The sequence below is a fragment of the Lontra canadensis genome, unplaced genomic scaffold (assembly GCF_010015895.1).
Source record: "Lontra canadensis isolate GAN:19392208 unplaced genomic scaffold, GSC_riverotter_1.0 scaffold135, whole genome shotgun sequence".
In the NCBI taxonomy this organism is placed as follows: domain Eukaryota; kingdom Metazoa; phylum Chordata; class Mammalia; order Carnivora; family Mustelidae; genus Lontra; species Lontra canadensis.
In genome coordinates, this window is record NW_022631129.1 from 3,670,486 (window position 1) to 3,690,688 (window position 20,203).

Here is a 20,203-nt window from a genome sequence, read left to right on the forward strand (position 1 = left end):
AGGAAATGGAAGGCTCCGAAACATATTGGCTGAAAGACGGAATGAATGAACAAACTGCTACTATTTTTTTTCAAGGCATAAGAGTTTAAGAACAATAAGGGAAAGCACTTGAGGGATCCCAGACTTCTCTCCTAATCACGGAGTTCCTCTGCAGAACCCAAACCTCTTCAACAACCATGCTCCTTTTGAGGGCAATCACAATAGTTTGCCATGATTTGGGGAAAGAAAAATATTCTCTTCTCCTATAAATCCAATTTAAAGTCATCTTGTTGCTGTCAAAACAAAGTATATTTTGTTACCTCCATAATTTACCATTTTGAACTAGTTATATAAATTATGACATATCTATGCAATGAAATGTTTTCACAGTTGTTGAAAAATAATGAGGAAATATCCATACACACACATGGTAAGATCTCACAAGATACATTTTTAAATGAACAAAAAGGAACTGGATGGTGTGAAAGAACAGCCTGGTTGGTATCAAAATGGGGAGGTGTAAATATACTTCCATTCATAGAAATTCAAAGAACACACACACATACCAGAGGACTGACCTGTGGGAGTTAAAGGGCACATTTACTTTTAATTTTTTATATTTGCCATAATATTTGCCTTCTTTTTCTGCTATAAATTTGTTTCATTTTTATAATAATTTTAACAATTATTTTTAAAGATTTTCTTCTCAGTGAGCAAGATGTGCATAGATGTATTTATTGTCCCTGTAACATCTGTGTGGGCAACAGGGATCTCATGGTAGTTATTCTGACATTTTGAGACGAAGGTGAAGTTTGGTTGTTGGGGAGATATTAGCTGTCTTTGGTATTCATTGCCTGAGGCTGCTTTAACAAATGACAGCTTATGGCCACAGAAAGTCATTCTTCACAGTTCTGGAGGCCAGAAGTACTAGATTGGTCACACTGGGCCAAAATCAAGGTGTTGGCAAGTCAAGCCCCTTTCAGAGGCTCTGCAGGAGAATGTCCTCCAGTTCCTGGTGGCTGTCAGCAATCCTTGGCTTGAGACAGAATTATTCCAGTCTCTGGCTTCATTTTCACACCAGCTTCTCTTCTGTCTGTGAATTTCCCTCTGCTTCCCTTTTATGAGAACACATGCAATTGCATTTAGGGGCCACCTGATGATCCAGGATAACCTCCCTTCTCAAGAACCTTCACTCAACCATCTCCAAGGAGTCTGTTTCTAAATAACAGTAACATGGACAGGTTTCAGGGATTAGGATGTGGATATTTTTTGGTGTTGGTTTTCCTGCCTACAACATCTGCTATTTGCTGGAGGTCCAAATGCATGCATGAAGTAATTCATGAATCCCACAAATATTTAAGTACTTGCTCTATCTAAAAACTACAAAAGCTCAGCTCCTAGATTTTGAAGAGCTTTGTTATTTTTCTAGCAAGGATTGAGCAAAAGCAGACATTCATGAACCAGTGTCCCCACACCAACTTCCTAGAGGAAGCAACATCCACCTCTATAGGGGACAGGAAAGGGAGATCTAAGTGATGGCCACTGGTCCCTTTCAGCACAGGAGAGGGTGACCTGGGACTTGTCAGAAGCCATCAGAGGAAGGCATAATAGCTCACCTGGGCTTTCCTGGGGCTACAAGCTCATTTCCAAACTAAACGTACTTCATGCACCCAGTCAGTTATTAAAGTGATCCAGCCATGCCCTGGCCTCTCTTTACAGGGTAATTCCACATCTTGCCCTCCATCCTGCAGGGGCTGACTGATGCCAAGTATATTGGTCTAAAAACCACAAACACTCAGGGCTCTTGTGCTTGTGGAGCTTTTTATTTCATCTGAAAAGCCATTGTACAAGCCAAGTACTTTTCTTAGGAAAAAAAAAAGAAAGAAAGAAAATACAAGCTTTGAAAGGGGTCTTTATTATCTGCTTAGCAACAGTTTGCTATAAATAAAAGTGTCTTGTTTTTGCTTTTTTTATGATTAATAGCCCAACATTCTCACAAAAACATTGGCCTTGCTGGCATCCCAATTTCTTGTTAGTAGTCATTGGTCTGGATGATTCCACAACATTTCTCTGAATGCAAATTGAGTACATGAGGTTTTAAAACAAATGCTGTCTCTTGTGACACACTCATACACTAAATTATCAGAGATGCAGCATTCATGGCCATAAATTTCTTATCTCTGGCCAAATATTTAAAATGTATTTTCATCAGTTTTGCCAACTGAAGATTTTTACTCTGAAATCTGTCATTTGCACTCTGGTACTAATGACACCAGGCCTCTTCCTATACCTACCCGATGGGAAAATCACAAAACTGGTGCTAACATGTATGAATACTAACTGTGAAATCCCACTGTGCTTGACAATTTTTGCTCTACCACGAGACGTAGGTGCCATTTTCTCCATTCTGCAGTTAAGCAAACTAACGCGCAGATCTATTTAGGAGTTTTTCAGGTGTGGAGAGTGAGTGAGTGGAAAATGCAGAATTTGAGCCAGGATTTCAAAACATTTCTGTCTGACTTGAAGGCCAAAATTCTCAATCATCATTACTAACTGCTCCATCGTCAGTGGTCACAAGAACCCACAGATATGAGATTGTCATCCTGTGATAAGAACATGGAAACTGAGATCTAGGGCAAATAGGCTGTTCCTTACTTTCTGAGTAGAGGGGAAGAGGGAACTGCTCACCCTCATGTCTTTATTGAAAGAAAAGAATGTTTCTTCCAAGATATGAAATATGCCTAAAGCTTAGTGAACAATTATTATATCAAATGTATTATATTAGAGGGTCTTACAGTCCTAGAGCTGCTTGGAATAAAAACCTGGAGATTTAACTAGAGAATTATGAACATTTTGTGGGGAGAGCTGACATCATCTTTGTATTCTGTAGGTGTTAGATGAAATTGATTTAAATATCAGCAAAGCACGAAGTGCCACAAGACAGAAGAGTAACAATCTCTTCCCAACAGGCAGGGTCTAGTAACCACAGGGATAGGTATTGCCATCAGTCCACTTGAAATCCTCTCTGATCACTTTTCAGAGCCCTGTTTCTCTGAGACAGGATCAGCTTATGGGCTTTTCTCTGGCCGTCTACGGGTAGAATGTTGTTTACTTTCAAATAGGTAAAGACATATGTGAGGCCTCCTCAGAAAATGTACTCTTAAAAAGAAAAAGACTCCTTCCTTAGGATTCAGAAAGTGAACTCTATCAAGAACAAGGCTTTCCACATTAGATAAAAAGTTGCTTTCCTAGAGATGCAAAAGGGAGAGGAAGTGTGATAGGCAACTGGTTGGCAGAGGGTTATTTAGGGGTTCCAGATAGTAATGGTGAAACCCTCAAGTGGGCAAAGGGCTGTAGGCTGAAGGCTTCTGGTTATGAATTTTCATGATACAAATGTAACAAGGGTAAGCGGTTAGAGGGAAACTGAGCTTAAGAACACACCACATTTTCTTAAATATTCTTTATTTATGCATGTAATTTAATACAATGAACTGGCTCCTAAAGATGTGAAACTTGGTTGCTGCAATTCAACAAAGAGTGTGAGCCTTCAAAGTGATATTCTGTGTGGCTCAGTGTTTTGTCTGCACATCGAGAATCACCTGAACCTCACTTCTTGGCTTTCAAATGGGTAAAGGCTCTTTGATGACCCCAGAACATATACAGGCATGCATTCATTCAACAAATCTCTTTTTTTTTTTCCCCAACAAGTATCTTTTTGAGTACTTACTTTGTGACTTCCATTCAGCAATGCAAATGGATGCCTTTCTTCAGTAAAGTTATTGCAAGTAGGTGGTGGTAGGGGACAGGAGAAAGGATTCTATAGCCTTGGTAAAAATCAGCAAACCTGGATAATGATCCAGAGCCCCATTATGAATATGAAGTGTTCCTATACTCTTGGTGTAGTGAAGGGCTTAAGTACAGGGTCTTCAGTGATGACTATACTGCCTTCAGGTCCTGGTTCTGTTACTAACTAGTATGTGACTTTAGTCACATTGCTTAACTTTTCTTAGCCTCAGTGTTTTCTTGTTTATAATCAGGGGGAAATCATATCCATCCTCTAGTACTATAGCATGGTATTTATATACTAATGTATGTAAAAATCAATAAATGTTACTTCTTTATATTAGTAGTAGCAAGGACTAGAGCCAAGTAGCTGGATAACACTTCCCTGAATGTAACGTTTCCTATACTGTGTATCCCAAGGTCCTCCAGTTCTGAACTGCAAGAGAATTGGCATGCCCAATATCTTCTATAAGGCAAGTTCCATGCAACAAATATCCGGGAGTGATGGGGGTGTTAAAAAAAATCCTCAGAAGAGGGCACCTGGGTCGCTCAGTTGGTTAAGCAACTGCCTTTGGCTCAGATCATCCCAGAGTCCAGGGATCGAGTCCCGCATCAGGCTCCCAGCTCCACGGGGAGTCTGCTTCTCCCTCTGACCTTCTCTCCTCTCACATTCTCTGTCACTGTCTCTCTCTCAAATAAACAAAGTATTTTTTGAAAGATCCTCAGAAGCCACTGGATCTCTGACTCAGGGCTGTGAGAAGTGGGATGAGCCTTATGGATAATGCTCCATGTACCAGAAGTATTGATACATCATGTACCCATGCAACCCAAACCAGGGCAGCTTTTGGCACAGAGGGACTGGTGGGCATTTGATAAATAAAGCAATTGGGAAATAATTATCATAGTCACCATTATCATCATCATCATGATCAAAAGGCAAATAAATCTTTCCTGATTTACAGTGTGTAATTTTTCCTACAACATGGTGTCATATCACAGATGCTGTCATGGATTTCATATATTTATTTAGAAGGTCATAATTCATACCTGGAATATTTTTGGAGCTCTCATTTTATGTTGTTAAATTACAGTGACTTCTTTAATAGAGTGCAAAGCAGGGTGCAAGGTACTTTTTTTTTTTTTTAAGATTTTTATTTACTTATTTATTTTAGAAAGAAAGAGAATACACACACAAGTGGGGTAGGAGCAGAGGGAAAGGGACAAGCAGACTCCACACTGAGCCACAAAGCTCCCCAAAAAGGAGTTGTGGTTTTGATGAGGGAACAGAAGGCAAACTGAGGACAAAGCAGAAGCTGACACCCCACAACACTCCCTCCCCAGATGGGATATATGTGACATTCCTCAGACATTCCCCACTGTCCTAAAGCTAAGGAAAGGAAAAAAAAAAAAATTAACTTACAGAGATCACAATCCTGCAAGACATGAGTCTCCCTCAATTTACAAAAGTCTTAACAATCCACAAGAACAAAGCATTTCTATTAATAACTTAGCTTCCAGAAGGAAATGTAGATACAATTAAACGTCCTTACAACCTACCACCCACTGACAGATACTTGAAGGGGGCAGAGTGTAATGTTCCTCCAGGAAGTTCCCAATCGTTAATGTTAATGCCTTGCTAGAAGGAAAAACAACCTTAACTTGACAATGGCAAGGCCTCTGGTATCCAGTGAGTCTTCTTTAACACATGAAAATCCTTTTGAAAACTTCCCTTTTCCTACCTCCCCCAACTCCCAGCTGTATAATCTGCCACCCCTCATAACCCTGGCGCTGCAGTTCTTTGTGTCCATGGGTCCTGTCCCCATGCTTTAATAAAATCACCTTTTTGCACCAAAGACATCTCAAGAATTCTTTCTTGGCTGTTGGCTCTGGACCTCATCCCAGCAAACTCACTATATTCTAAAACTACATCAGTTTTTGTTTGTTTGTTTGTTCTTTAGTAGGCTCCATCCCCAAGTGGGGCTTGAACTCAACAACCCTGAGATCAAAACCTGAGAAGAGATCAAGAGTGGGATGCTTAACAAATATGAGTCACATAGTCACCCCCAAGGTACTTTCATGAGCAATACCTCATTTGATTTTTGTAATCAAGTTTAACTTAGGATCTAGTAATTAAGTTCTTCTTTACAGGTTTTTTTTTCCTCTCTCTATTGGACACCAAATTCAACAGATATGCTTGTCTCTCTGAAGTAGTTTTGGCTCTTGGGACCATTTTGTCACAGAATCTCCATTGTACGAGCACCTACCAGTATTTAAGTTCCCATTGTCAGCTAGCAAGCAGAAGAAACAGCATCTGAACCCAGGGTAAAAACCCAAGCTGTCATCCACTAAAGTCCTCTGAAATATTAGCTGCTACTGTTCTTGCTATAGCTTGCAAGTAGGACTAATGTTTAGTCAGCCAATGGTAAAGGTTGTTCAACAACCTTGACATCTTTAACTTCAGAGCACTTTAAGAATATTCAAAAAAACTCAGGGTGAAAGAAATCTTAAAACTGTTAGTAAATGCAGATGCTTTGCAATATTTAAGTACTATTGAGCATTTATACCTGGGAAGCTGGTGGCCAGTTATAATCCACTTTGAGTAAGGTCAAAGTTTCTCAGACAGAGTAAGATCTTATCAAATTTAATAACCCAGGGGTGGTATCTGGCTCCTTGACCTCCCTGAGGTCATTATCAGTGCCAGCATTCCTTCTTTCCTGAAATCCTCCCTTCCCTTCCGGTTTTCTTTTCTTTCTTCTTCACACCCTAATTCTCTGTCTCTTTTCTGATGCTTCTCCTCTTTTCTGGTATCACCTTCTAACTATGGGCATTTGTTGAGATCTGATACCTCCTCTTTCTCTAGTCTTTATTGTTGTTTCCACTCCAAGGTCAATGGTTCCTAATACAGTCTTGTGTTCTGCCTGACCAGAGTCCAAATTCCCTCCTCTTGCCCTTGATACCTCCAGATCTCTGCCATCCTGGCTCACATCAGTTTCAGCAGCATGGATCACACTGTACTTGACAACTTTCAATCTAAGCCCACCTTCATTCCCAGGTTTTCCATTTCTATCAGCAGCAATGCCATCACTTACCAGTTGCCCAAGATCAAAAGATTCAAGTTACTCTATTCTCTGTATTTCTTACAGTGGCCATATGTTCAAGAGTTTCTGGAAACAACTCTGAACTCAAATCTTCTATTTTGTTGTCTGACCATGTGTTGACCCCTTCATCCTGGTTTTGGACTGAGAAGACAAGAAGCAATAGTAAGTGTACCTGTCAGTGGGGTGGCCTGATGGCCTATTGTTTCTCTTATGCCCTCTGGATATTAGTTTTACTTCTAGTTACCACTTTGAGAGTTTTTGTTCTCACTCTCAGATTCTGTAATGCCACCCCCCTCCACATTTTCACAACTCCATCAAGTGGACCCTCCAAAAATAATTCTTTTTTACTTTCTTAGCAAAAAGCTCCATAGTACCATTCCATTGCTAAACAAATGAATTTACCTTCTTTGTCTTGGAGCTTCCTTCCTTTAAGGGTTTCCATCTACTCCAGTCCTCACTGATCTCCCATCTCCCTGAAAGAATGTGACAATGACTTTTAGTTTTAGTAGTTAACTGAGGTCTTACATTGTTTTGTTTTTTAAGTCTTATCTCTCCAAAAGAGGTTTTAAGATTCTTAAGGACCAGCCTTTCAGTTGTTTTAGGAAGACTCTGTCACATAAGCTGGTTTCAGGCAAAGAATAAGTGTTCAACAATGATTTTGGGGGACACCTGGGTAGCTCAGTTGGTTAAGAGTCTACCTTCAGCTCTGGTCATGATCTCAGGGTCCTGGGCTTGAGTCCCACATGGTGTGGGTGGGGGGTCTCTGCTCAACAGAGAGTTGGCTTCTTCCTCTCCCTCTGCCCTTCCTCGTGTTCATGCTTGCTCTCTCTCGTTCTGCACTCTCTCTCTCAAATAGATAAGTAAAATCTTAAAAAAAAAATTTAAGTGGAGTTTTACAGTATAACTTAATATATGAAATGTGTGTGTCAAAAAAAAAAAACCAAGAAGAAATGTGTGTGTCTTTTGTAAGCCAGTCACTCCCCATATATACAGTTTTTCTTTAAAGGGATAAACAATGTCATTATTTTCCAGAACAAGAATAACCACATTATAAGGTTTTATGCAAAAAATGTGAGGTGGTCTTGTTTCAGAATAAGAAAAAGGAAAAAAAAAAAAAAAAAAAAGGCTTCGGGGTGGTTTTCATTTTATGTGTAAACAGTGACATCTGCTGGTGAAAATATAATAATATTTACAAGAGGTCTGGAAATGCAGCAAAAGGTATTTGCATTTATAAGAAGCACAGATTTCTCAGAACAGAGTAAGAGTTAAAAAGTTTCCCAAATAAACAAAAACCAAGAGTTCTCAGCCACTAAACCAATCCTGCAAAAAATATTAAAGGGGATTCTTTGGAAAGAAAAAACAAAAGTGACAAAGACAAGGAAGGATCAGAGGAAATCTTCAGAAACAAAAAAACAAGTAACAGAATGGCACTAAATACAGATCTATCAATAACTACTCTGAATACAAATGGACCGAATTTTCCAGTCAAAATACGCAGGGTGTTAGAGTGGATTAAAAAAAAAGGGGGGGGCACCTGGGTGGCTCAGTGGGTTAAGCCTCTGCTTTCGGCTCAGGTCATGATCTCAGGGTCCTGGGATCAAACCCCCGCATGGGGCTCTCTGCTCAGCGGGGAGCCTGCTTCCCTTCCTCTCTGCTTGCCTCTCTGCCTACTTGTAATCTCTGTCACATAAATAAATAAATAAAATCTTTAAAAAAAAAAAAGACCCATCTACATGCTTCCTACAAGAGACTCATTTTCAACCTAAAGACATGCAGATTGAAAATGAAGAGATACAGAACCATCTATCGTGTTAATGGACATTAAAAGAAAATCAGAGTAGTAATACTTGTATAAGACAAACTAGACTTTAAAATGAAGACTGTAACAAGTGATGAAGAAGGGCACTATATTATAATAAAGGGACAAGCCAACAAGATGATCTAACAATTATAAATATTTATGCACCTAAGATGAGAGCACCCAAATATATAAAACAATAACAAACATAAAGGAACTCATTAATAATGATGTAATAACAGTATGGGATTTTAACATTCTACTTACCTCAATATAAAGATCATCTAAGCAGAAAGTCAATAAGGAAATAATGGTTTTGAATGACACACTGCACCAAATGGACTTAGCAGACATATTCGGAACATTCTACCCTAAAACAGCTGAATACATATTCTTTTCAAGTGCACATGAGACATTCTCTAGAGCAGATCACATATTAGGTCACAAATCAGACCTAAAAAAATACAAAAATATTGAGATCATACCATGCATCTTTTCTTATCATAACGCTATGGAACTTGAAGTCAGCCACAAGAAAAACTTGGAGAAACCACAAATACATGGAGGTTAAGGGACATCTCACTAGAAAATGAATGGATTAACCAGGAAATCAAAGAAGAATTAAAAAAAAAAATACTTGGAAACAAATAAAAATGAAAGCATGACGTTCCAAAACCTTTGGGATGCAGCAAAAGCACTCCCAAGAAGGTATGTAGTAATAGGAGCTTATCTTAAGAAGCAAAAAAACCCCTCAAACTATCAACCATCCACCTGAAGGAATTAGAAAAAGAACAGTGAACAAAACCTAAATCCAGGAAAAGCAAGGAAATAATAAACATTAAAACAGAAATAAATGATATAGAAACCAAAAAACCAATAAAACATATCAATGAAACCAGGAGATAGTTCTTTGAAAGAAATAACAAAATTGATAAACACCAAGCTAGACTTATCAAAAAGAAAAGAGAAAGGACCCAAATAAATAAAATCACAAATGAGAAAGGAGAAATAACAACCAATACCACGGAAATACAAATATAAGAGAATATTATGAAAAACTATATGTCAACAAATTGGACCACCTGGAAGAAATGGATAAATTGCTAGAAATGTATAAACTAACAAAAGTGAAACAGAAAGAAATAGAAACCTTGAAAAGACAGATAACTGACAAAAAAATTGAATTGGTAATCAAATTCTATCAAGCATTTAGTATATGTGCTGCTGAAGCGAGCACTCTACCAAGCATTTAAAGAAAAGCTAATACTTATTCTTCTCAAACTATTCCAAAAAATAGAAATGTAAGAAAAATTTCCAAATTCATTCTATGACACCAAAACCAGACAAAGACTCCACAAAGACAACTACAGGCCAATATCCCTGATGAATATGGATGCAAAATTCTTGACAAAGTACTAGCAAATCAAATCCAACAGTACATTAAAACAATCTTTCACCATGATCAAGTGGGACTTATTCCCGGGCTGCAAGTGTGGTTCACTATTTGCAAATTAGTTAACGTGATACACCACATTAAAAAGGAAAAGATAAGAACCACGTGATCTTCTTAATAGAATAGAATTGCATCTTAATAGATGCAAAAAAAAAATGAATTTGACAAAGTACAATATCCATTCATGATTAAAAAAAAAACCCTTCAATAAAGTAGGTTTAGAGAGAACATACCTCAACATAATAAAGGCCATATATGGAAAACCTACAGCTAATATCGCCCTTAATGGGGAAAAACAGAGCTTTTCCTCTATGGTCAAGAAGAAGACAGAGATTTCCACTATCACCACTGTTATTTAGCATAATATGGGAAGTCCTCAGATTAGCAATAAGACAACAACAAAAAAATAAAAGGCATCTTAATCAGCAAGAGAGAAGTAAAACTTTCACTATTTGCAGATGACATGATATTCTATATAGAAAACCCAAAAGATGCCACCCAAAAATTGCTATTACTGATACACAAATTCAGTAAATTCTCAGGATACAAAATCAACGTACAGAAATCTGTTGCATTTCTATATACCAATAATGAAGCAGCAGAAAGAGAAATTAAGGAATCAATTTCATTTACAATTACACCATAAACCATAAGATCCCTAGGAATAAATCTACCAAGAGAGGTGAAAGACCTGTACTCTGAAACTATAAAACACTCATGGAAGAAATTGAAGACAACAGAAAGAAATGGAAAGATTCCATCCATGCTCCGTGGATTGGAAGGACAAATGTTAAAATGTCCATGCCTCCCAAAGGAATCTACACATTTAATGCATTCCTTATCAAAATACCACCATTTTTCAGAGTCAGAGCAAACATCCCTAAAATGTATATGGAACTACAAAAGACCCCAAATAGCCAAAGCAATCCCAAAAAAGAAAAGAAAAGCTGGAAGCATCACAATTCTGTACTTGAAGTTATATTACAAACCCGCAGTGATCAAAACAGTATGGTACTGGCACAAAACGTCACATAGACCAATAGAACAGAATAAAGAACCCAGAAATGACCCACAGCTATATGGCCAATTAATCTTGGGCAAAGCAAGAAAGAATATATAATGGGAAAATGACAGTCTTGTCATCAGATGGTGTAGGGAAAACTGGGCAGCAACATGCACAATGAAACTGGACCATTTTCTTACACCATACACAAGAATAAACTCAAAATGGATTAAAGTCCTAAATGTGAGACATGAAACTATTAAAATCCTAGAGTAGAATATAAGCAGTAGCCCCTTTGACCTCAGTCATATGAACTGTTTACTAGATATATCTCCTGAGGTAAGGGAAAAAATAACAACAACAACAAAAACTATTGGGACTACATCAAAATAAAAAGCTTTGCACAGTGAAGAAAATAATCAACAAAACTAAAAGGCAGCCTATGGAATGAGAGAAGATATTTTCAAATGACAGACTCTTAACTCTAGGTTAAATAGGTGATGGGGATTAGGAGGGGACTTGTTTTGATGAGCACTTGGTGTTGTATGGAAGTGTGGAATCACCAGATTTTCACTAGAAACTAATATTACAGTGTGTGTTAACTAACTGGAATTTAAATAAAAACTAAAAAAAAAAATTTTAAAAATGACATCTTACCATTTGCAATGACATGGATGGAGTGAGAGAGTATTATGGTAAGTAAAATGAGTTAGTCAGTGAAAGAAAAATACCATATGAGTTCACTCATATGTGGGATTAAAGAAACAAAACAAAGAGCACAGGCTTAGGGAAAGGCAAACCAAGAATCAGACTCTTAACTATAAAGAATAAATCGATAGTAAGCAGATGAGAGGTTGGAAGCGGGATGGGTGAAATAGGTGATGGAGATTAAGGAGAGCACTTGTCATGATGAGCACTGGGTATTGTATGGAAATGTTGAATCACTAGATTGTAAATCTGAAACTAATATTACACTGTATGTTAATTAACTGGAATTTAAATAAAAAGTTAAAAAGAAAAAGAAGCACAAATATCTGAGTCTTCTCATTAAGGCCTTCTCTTCACAAGGACACCCACAGGCCACTGAGAAACCCGAGAATAGAAGCTCATACCTGATGCCCATAAAGTCTTATTCTGGAACATCATACAATTTAATTAAGACAATGAGTCAATAATTGAATAATTTAACAATTTAATTTAAATTTTTTTTCTTTTGTCAGATACATTAGCCTAATTTCAACTTTTAATTACCTTCCTCTGTCATACATTTTTCATGTGGTAGATGCCCAATTGGTTTCCCTAGAGAAAGTGCTTATAAGCATCTATCTCATTACGGTTCAGTAATCATGAGTTATTTTTGTTCCTTAATTACATTTTTTGAGCATGGTTGTAAATGATGCCATCAGAGTTAAAAGTATTTGAAGCTGAGGACTAAGGTACAAATGTGGAAAATATGCCTGTGAGGACTATCTTTTCAACCCACCACCCCTGCATTCCAAGATAAAGTTCTGCTCCCAGGGTAAAGTAAATGTCAAGAACCATACAGCAGTGTGCTTTCTACTCAAATCAAAACAAAAGACAGTTTTTTTTTAGCCAAGTTGGCTGCATGGGAGGAAGCCAAATAGCACTATGTTGTTTCTACCCTAAGGACAACTGAAAATCCTTTGCTACCTGAAGCTGAAAATTTGGCATCAGAATCAGAATCTTGTGTGAAAACAGGAACTCTCAGAATTTGCTCTGGCTTGAGAGAAACAAGTTGTCTCCTAAATTCAACAGAAAGGACTGTTCTAGAGTCACGGGGCCTACATTCCTGGGCTGGGTGCTGCTGAGAAAGTGGCCCTAGAATCCCTTTTGGTCACACTTGCTTCCAAAGCCCCCTCACCCTACAATCATACCTCCCATCAGTTTCTGGTTCCATCCATTCTTCCTTTTCTCTCAGATCTGTTCCTGCTTTTATTCCATTCTTGCTGACATTCCCTTCAAGCCCCAAATGCCTCACAAGACCACTGTAGTTATCTTAACCAGGCTGCCAACCTCCACCATCCACCTCTACAATAAGATTCCCGAAGCACCACTCTCCTAACCTCATCAGAATGCCACCTTGCCCGAGTGCCCGCCATGCCTCAGGATCTCCAGTGGACACTTCACACACATGATCTCACTGGATCCTCCAAACAAGACCACAAGGTAGATATCATTTCTATCAGATTACAGATGTGGTAACTCAGGCTCGGAGAACTTAACAATGAGCACTGCTTAAAAAGACAGAGCCAGGATTCTAGCCAGCATCTAGGCAGCATGCTTTTCCTACTAAACCTGTGTCATAGATTTCCCCTGTTGTAAAAGCCTTCACGAACCCCACTCCTACTGAATTCAGCCTAAACCACCTATCCTGGTGCTCAAGCCCTCTATGGCTTGGCCCTAGCCTGCCTCTTCAACCTTGCTCCAGCTCTCCTCCCCTTCCCTCCACAATTAACATTCCCAGGTCCCACAAGTCTGAGCATCCCACACCTACCCATTTGTTCCTCTGGAATGTCCTCTCCACCAGCCAATCTCCCCTTCCAAAGTCCTGCCCATTCATCAAGACTTCTGTGGCTCCTAGGGAGAGTGCATTCATTTACAAATTCTTACTCTTTCACAGCACTTGCCTCATTCTCCTATATGTTACAGCTATAAATCTAGATAGAGAGTCTCTCCCAACTAGATTCTGGGTACTTGGGGAAAGAAGCTTTATTTGTTTGTTAATATCTTTGTATGACTCCCAATCTTTACAAAAGATACCTCACACTAAGTCAAAGACAACAACTGTTAGATGGGTGGATAATTATATGAATATATGTATGGGTAGATAGGTGGATGATGGATAAATTGAAAAGAAAAGTACCTGGCTGTTATTTCTCAGAATACAAGAAAATACATTAGATTTGTAGACATACAAATAGAAGAGACTAGTTATGATGGTATAATAGGGCAATATTGTTTCTGGAATAGCACAAAGCACTTAATAGTTAATATTTTAGATAAATGCTATACCTTTACCTTTAGACTTACAAGTTTATAATTTTCATGAGAGTAGGGACTCACTGATTTGGCACCATAAAGTAAGAGCTCTCACCCAAATTAGAGGGAAATCCACTACAACAAGGTATTTGCTGGAGCCCCTGGAAAGAAGCAAAGCTTTCCATCATTAAGTCAAGGTTTTGAGGACAAGATTCCTGAATACAAGCATGTTTCTTTTTCTCTTTCTTTCTTTCTTCTTTCTTTTCTTTCTCTTTTTTTCTTTCTTTCTGCATTTATTCTGTGCAGAATTTACTCCAGGGCCGTAAGTTTCCTTTCTTCAGTTTCTCCTGGGATATCTCTTTCTTCTGTGCAACCTCGTCTTCTGGTTTAGGAACAGTCTGCTCTTTTTCAGTAAGGATCATCTTGATGTGGGGCAGGGAGACCTCATGTATAGGTAATCCAACAATGAGCCCTGTAAGTTCTATGCCACATTTTGGGGGGAATTTGTTCACCTGGATGTGCTCAATGACCAGAGAATCTATATCTAAACTCTTAAGTTCAACATTTGTCTCTGCATTTTGAAGCATGGGCAGTAAAAATGCAGCACTCTTCTTGGGCCACCAATCTTGTGTCCAGTCCCATTGTTTGGCCTGGGCACACCTACCAACTCCACCATTGTAGCAATGGAATGGCACACATTGCTTCTACAAAGTGCTATCTTTTAGATACTTAGTGGCTTATAGGATATGCATACCCCTGATGGCCTGGGTGCTTTCATGTGTGGTCTTAAAGTGAACATGAAGTGTGGACAAAACACTGTTTCTGTTGTTCCTGGGTGTATTTTGTTCTGTGTGTTAGAGGACACTATGTCCTAAAATTATAAGTAAAACATATATATGCAAAGGTAAAATTGAATAGCGAAAAAAGGACTACAATAAAGCATACATCTATAAAAATATAGGTGTGAAAAATACAAGTTAAAAAGTTAATGCATAAAAATAAAATACATAACATAAAAAACTAACGACGTATTGTATGTTGGCTAACTGAACATAATTTTAAAAAACAATAAAAAAAGGTGAACATAAAGATTTGAGCCTCTTGATTTTTTGTAGGGTTTTCTGGGTTATGTGAATAGTGAACCATTTTCAGAGTTCACCTCATGCTGCTTAGAGGGAAGGTTTCCAAGCATGGTTCTGCTGTGTGATCCTCCCTCAAATTTCAATTTCCTTTTTGAAAACAGGAATGAAAGTCCCTGTCCCATGGGTTGCATTGGGGAGTAAATGTGATAACTCATGTGATACTCTCAGCACAGTCACAGAAGGACTCTGTGACTGGCAGTTATCATCACTCATGTATCAGCTATCATTCATGTCAGAAGACAGAAGCTTACTAGTGGTCACTAGGCCTTATCAAAGTAGGAAGATATGCACCTCTAATAAACTCAAAGTCAACTTAAAGGCGATTTTAATACAAAAACCCAATTATTTGCAGTTTTTAAAAAAATGAGGTGAAATCTAAAAGAGAATTCCATAAATAGAATAGAGAGCCAAGAAATAAGCCCATACATATATGGGCAATTAATTTATGACAAAGTAGCCAATAATATACAGTGGGGGAAAGGACAGTCTCTTCAAAAATGTTGGGGAAACTGGACAGCCACAGGCAAAAAATGAAACTGGACTACTATCTTATATCACACAGAAAAGTTAACTCAAAATGAATTGAAGGTATGAATTTAAGACCTGAAATCATAAAACTTCTAGAGTAAAACATAGAAGGTAACTCCTTGACATGAGTCTTGCAGATGAATTTTGGATCTGATACCAAAAGCAAAGGCAACAAAAGCCAAAATAAATAAGTGGGACTACATCAAACTAAAAAGCTTTTGCACAGCAAAGGAAACCATCAACAAAATGAAAAGGCAACCTAATGAATGGGAAAAAATACTTGCTAATCATATACCTGAAAAGGGACTAATATCCGAAATAGACAAAGAATGCCCACAACTCAGAAGCAAAAACAAAACAAAACAAAACAAAAAACCCAAACCCAAAACAAAACAAAAAAAGACAAAAACCCCTAAATAATCTCAAAATGACAGAAGATTTGAATAGACATTTTTCTAAAGAGAAATGGCATACAGATGGCCGACAGGTACATGAAAAGATACTCAACATCATTAATGTCAGGGAAATCTGAATCAAAACTACAATGAGATATCACTTCATACCATTAGAATGGCTATTCTAAAAATAAGAAATAACACTGTGTCCCCTGTTTCTCTTTAACATAGAAGTCATTAAATTTTAGTTCTAAATTAAAGAAGTAATATTCAGTGGAGTAACAGATAAGATCCCTAACTGATCAGGAAAAATGAGAGAACATTTTTTAATTTGGGGTTTAGGAATATTGGTGTGTGTGCGTGTTTGCCATACATTATAAAAAATAAGAAATAACAAGTGTTCACAAGGATATGGAGAAAAGGAAATCCTTGTGCACTGTTGGTAGGAATATAAATTGGTGTAGCCACTATGGAAAACAGTATGAAGTGTGCTAAAAATATACAAATACCATATGATCCTGCAATTCCACTTAGCAACAAAAACAGTAATTTGAAGAAAAAATATATTATAATATATAATATATATAATCTCTGTGTGTATATATATATCTATATATAGATATATATTCTGCATCTCCATGTTTACTATAGCATTATTCACAATAGCCACAATAGGGAAACAATCTAAGTGTCCATTGACAGATGAATGGATAGAGAAAATGGATATGCACACACACACTCCACACACTGGAATATTATTCAGTTACAGAAAAGAATAAAATTTTTCCATTTATGACGACATAGATACATTTTGAGGGCGTTATGCTAAGTGAAATAAGTCTAACAGAGAAAGACAAATACCAAATAACCTCACATGGGGAATCTAAAATAAAAACAAAAACAATTTCTTAGATACAGAGAATTAGGTATTGGCCAGAGGTAAAGATGGGGATTCAGTGAAATGGTAAAGGGGGTCAAAAGGTATGAATTTCTAATTATCAAATAAAGAAGTCCTGGGAAAGTAATGCACAGCATAGTGACTATAGAGAATAATACTGTATATTTATAAATTGTATGGTGATAAATGTTAACTAGACTTAGTCTGCAATATATACAAATATTGAGTCATTATGTCATACATCTGAAACTAGTATGCCATATGTCAATTATACCTCAATAAAGAAAATAAATAAAGTACAAGAGAAATCCATAGATTTCAAAGTCCCCTACTTCCCTTTGCCCATATTAACATATTATGTTATATTATGTTATACTATGCTATGTTATGTTACATTCCATCCCATAACAGTGTTTTAAAGGCATTGGAGTGCCTGAATACTTGAGATCGCCCCTCATCTCCTGCCAAGGTTCTCATCACAGCATAGATCCATGGGTGAAGAAACAACTCTGCATTCCCACAATACCTAGGAATCAGGTCCACCCAGTCAGCACATGCCGACGACCTCTCATCCTGCAGGCTATGCAGCTTTGCTGGCAAGGACATCATTCAAGGGCCGCACAGCCTCCAGAAACTGTACCAGAGCCGTAGGCTTTAATGTGCAGGACTGCCTCCTGCTATTTAAGAGCTAAGGGAGGAGAATACCTCCACAGACCAGTCTGCAACAATGGTTCCTCCAGTACAAAAGATACTAGAAGCAAAAGAGCTATGCCATGCCCTTCTGAACTGAGAGTTGGGAACTTCAGCTCTCCATCCTAAGGGAAGGACTTGGTAAATATTTATACTGGCAATGAGTTCTCTGCCTGGTGACCATGAGTGACAGGGATCCTCCAGTGCCAGCAGAGATAAAATGACTTTTGAGTGGATGAACTGGGCTGCAGACAGGCTCATTTTGTACACTGTCAAATCATGAAACAAATGTTCATCCACTTCCTCAAGCAAAGCTGGAGAGGACAATGTTGACAATGTTGACATTTGGCTCCTCACCCAGCCACTGTTTGGAGATACACATTGGCTCTGGCAGCTGGGAATATGGTATTGTTCATTGCTTCATTATGTCCTTTAAAGCAAGCTTTAAAGCCCAGAAGATTTAGAAAAATGTGTGTGTGTGTATGTGTGTGTGTGTGTATATATGCATACATACAAATATATATACAGCTTGTACACTTAAGGCAAGAGATTGGTGGTGATAGAACTCCATTATACCATAATGCTATTATCATGGAAGGTTTTTTTTAAGATTTATTTATTTATTTGACAGCAAGAGAGAGAGAGAGAGAGAGAGAGAGCGTGCGCACAAGCAGGGGGAGCAGCAGAGGGAGAGGGAGAAACTGTCTCCCCACTGAACAGAGAGCTGGATGTGGGGCTCCATCCCAGGAGCCCAGGATCATGACCAGAGCCAAAAGCAGATGCTTAACTGACTGAACCATCCAGGCACCCCTAGCATGGAGTTTTGTTTGAATAATTTCTTTTTTAATATGACAGTTCCATTTTACATTTTTCTCAATACAGTAACATTGGTGATATTACCAAAGATGACAAAACTCCATATAGTACATGCTGATTGCTCAGAGTCACTTCATTGCCATATATAGAAATGACTTTTTCAAATTCAAACTGTAATCCTCCCAAACCTCTACTGAGCAAATGAATCACCATCACCAAATGTATAACTGGCTGTTACTCTCCATCATAACAAATGGGATCTTTCTTCTGCAGACCTTCTCCATGGTGGGCCTCAGGCTGGTCACACTGCAGGCCACTCCCTTCCACCCCAAGTGCCTGGGGTCCTCTGAAACCTCACTGACAGAACTGGTAAGAGACAAGTCTAGGAAATTCCCCAAACCTTTTGTAAGGAGAAACTATCTGTGCAGGCTGGCAGCATTCCCTTTCACTACAGCAAACCTCAGCACCACTAAGAGAGTTTAGGTAGGTCAGAGAGATGAATGGCAGCAAGGGCCAAGAGAGCAGGCCTAGATCAGGGTAGGGTTTTTTGTTTGTTTGTTTGTTTGTTTGTTTTGTTTTTAAGATTTTATTTATTTATTTGACAGACGGAGATCACAAGTAGGCAGAGAGGCAGGCAGAGAGAGAGAGGGAGAAGCAGGCTCCCCACCGAGCAGAGAGCCAGATGCAGGGCTCAATCCCAGGACCTTGGGATCATGACCTGAGCTGAAGGCAGAGGCTTTAACCCACTGAGGCACCCAGATGCCCCTCAGGGTAGGTTTTGAGAACCACTTCATGATTACTCCCCTGGAGAACTCACACTAGAAGAAATATAGCCCCACTCCCAGACCCCATTCTGGCTGTGTTTACTGAAAGCTCAACCAAGACTTCATCCTCAGAGAAGAAACCAAAAAGGAGTTCTTACTAAATGCACTTCCTCCCCAATCTGGTGTAAATGAATGGCATGAAAGGAAGAGAGAAGGAAAAGGTAAATAAACTCCAGGTTTTGTAGACATCAAATTTCAAGAAAGTAAATAGAACTGAGCTCAATAATTATCCCAATCTTTCTTTCTTTAGCAAGAATTAAAATAGGAATTAGATAGCTTCTATCTTTAAAAACCTCTAACTAAAGGACAATAAACCCAATTGTGCATTCTAATCAGTTAATTCAGCTACAGGTACTGTAGTTATATCATGCAAGGTTCTTGCTGGGTGGGTGCTTGGTTCCTGCCTCTATATGTTTCCTGCCTCTCCTGCCTCCCCAGACCAATATGAAGTATGTTTCACTTGGTTTTGTTTCTTTGACTTCCCACACCTCAGAGAAGAGGCTATTTCTCCAAGACTGGTCCTTGGAAATTTGAAATGCAGAATCAGAGAAAAATGCAGAGAAATATGGAAACTGGAAGCAAGAGGTTAAACAAGAGTGGGGACAGGAAGGAGAGAGAAAATAGTCACATCTCAGAGAACTAGCATGGGGAGGAGTAATGAGGGAGGAGGACTGACAATTAGAGCATGTAGAAAATAGAAAAATAAGAAATGAGGAGGACAAAAGGGCTGTGTGACAAGATGGATTTCCCATAGACTGGAAAATTGGCACTTTTTTTCATGCTTTTCAAGAGATTC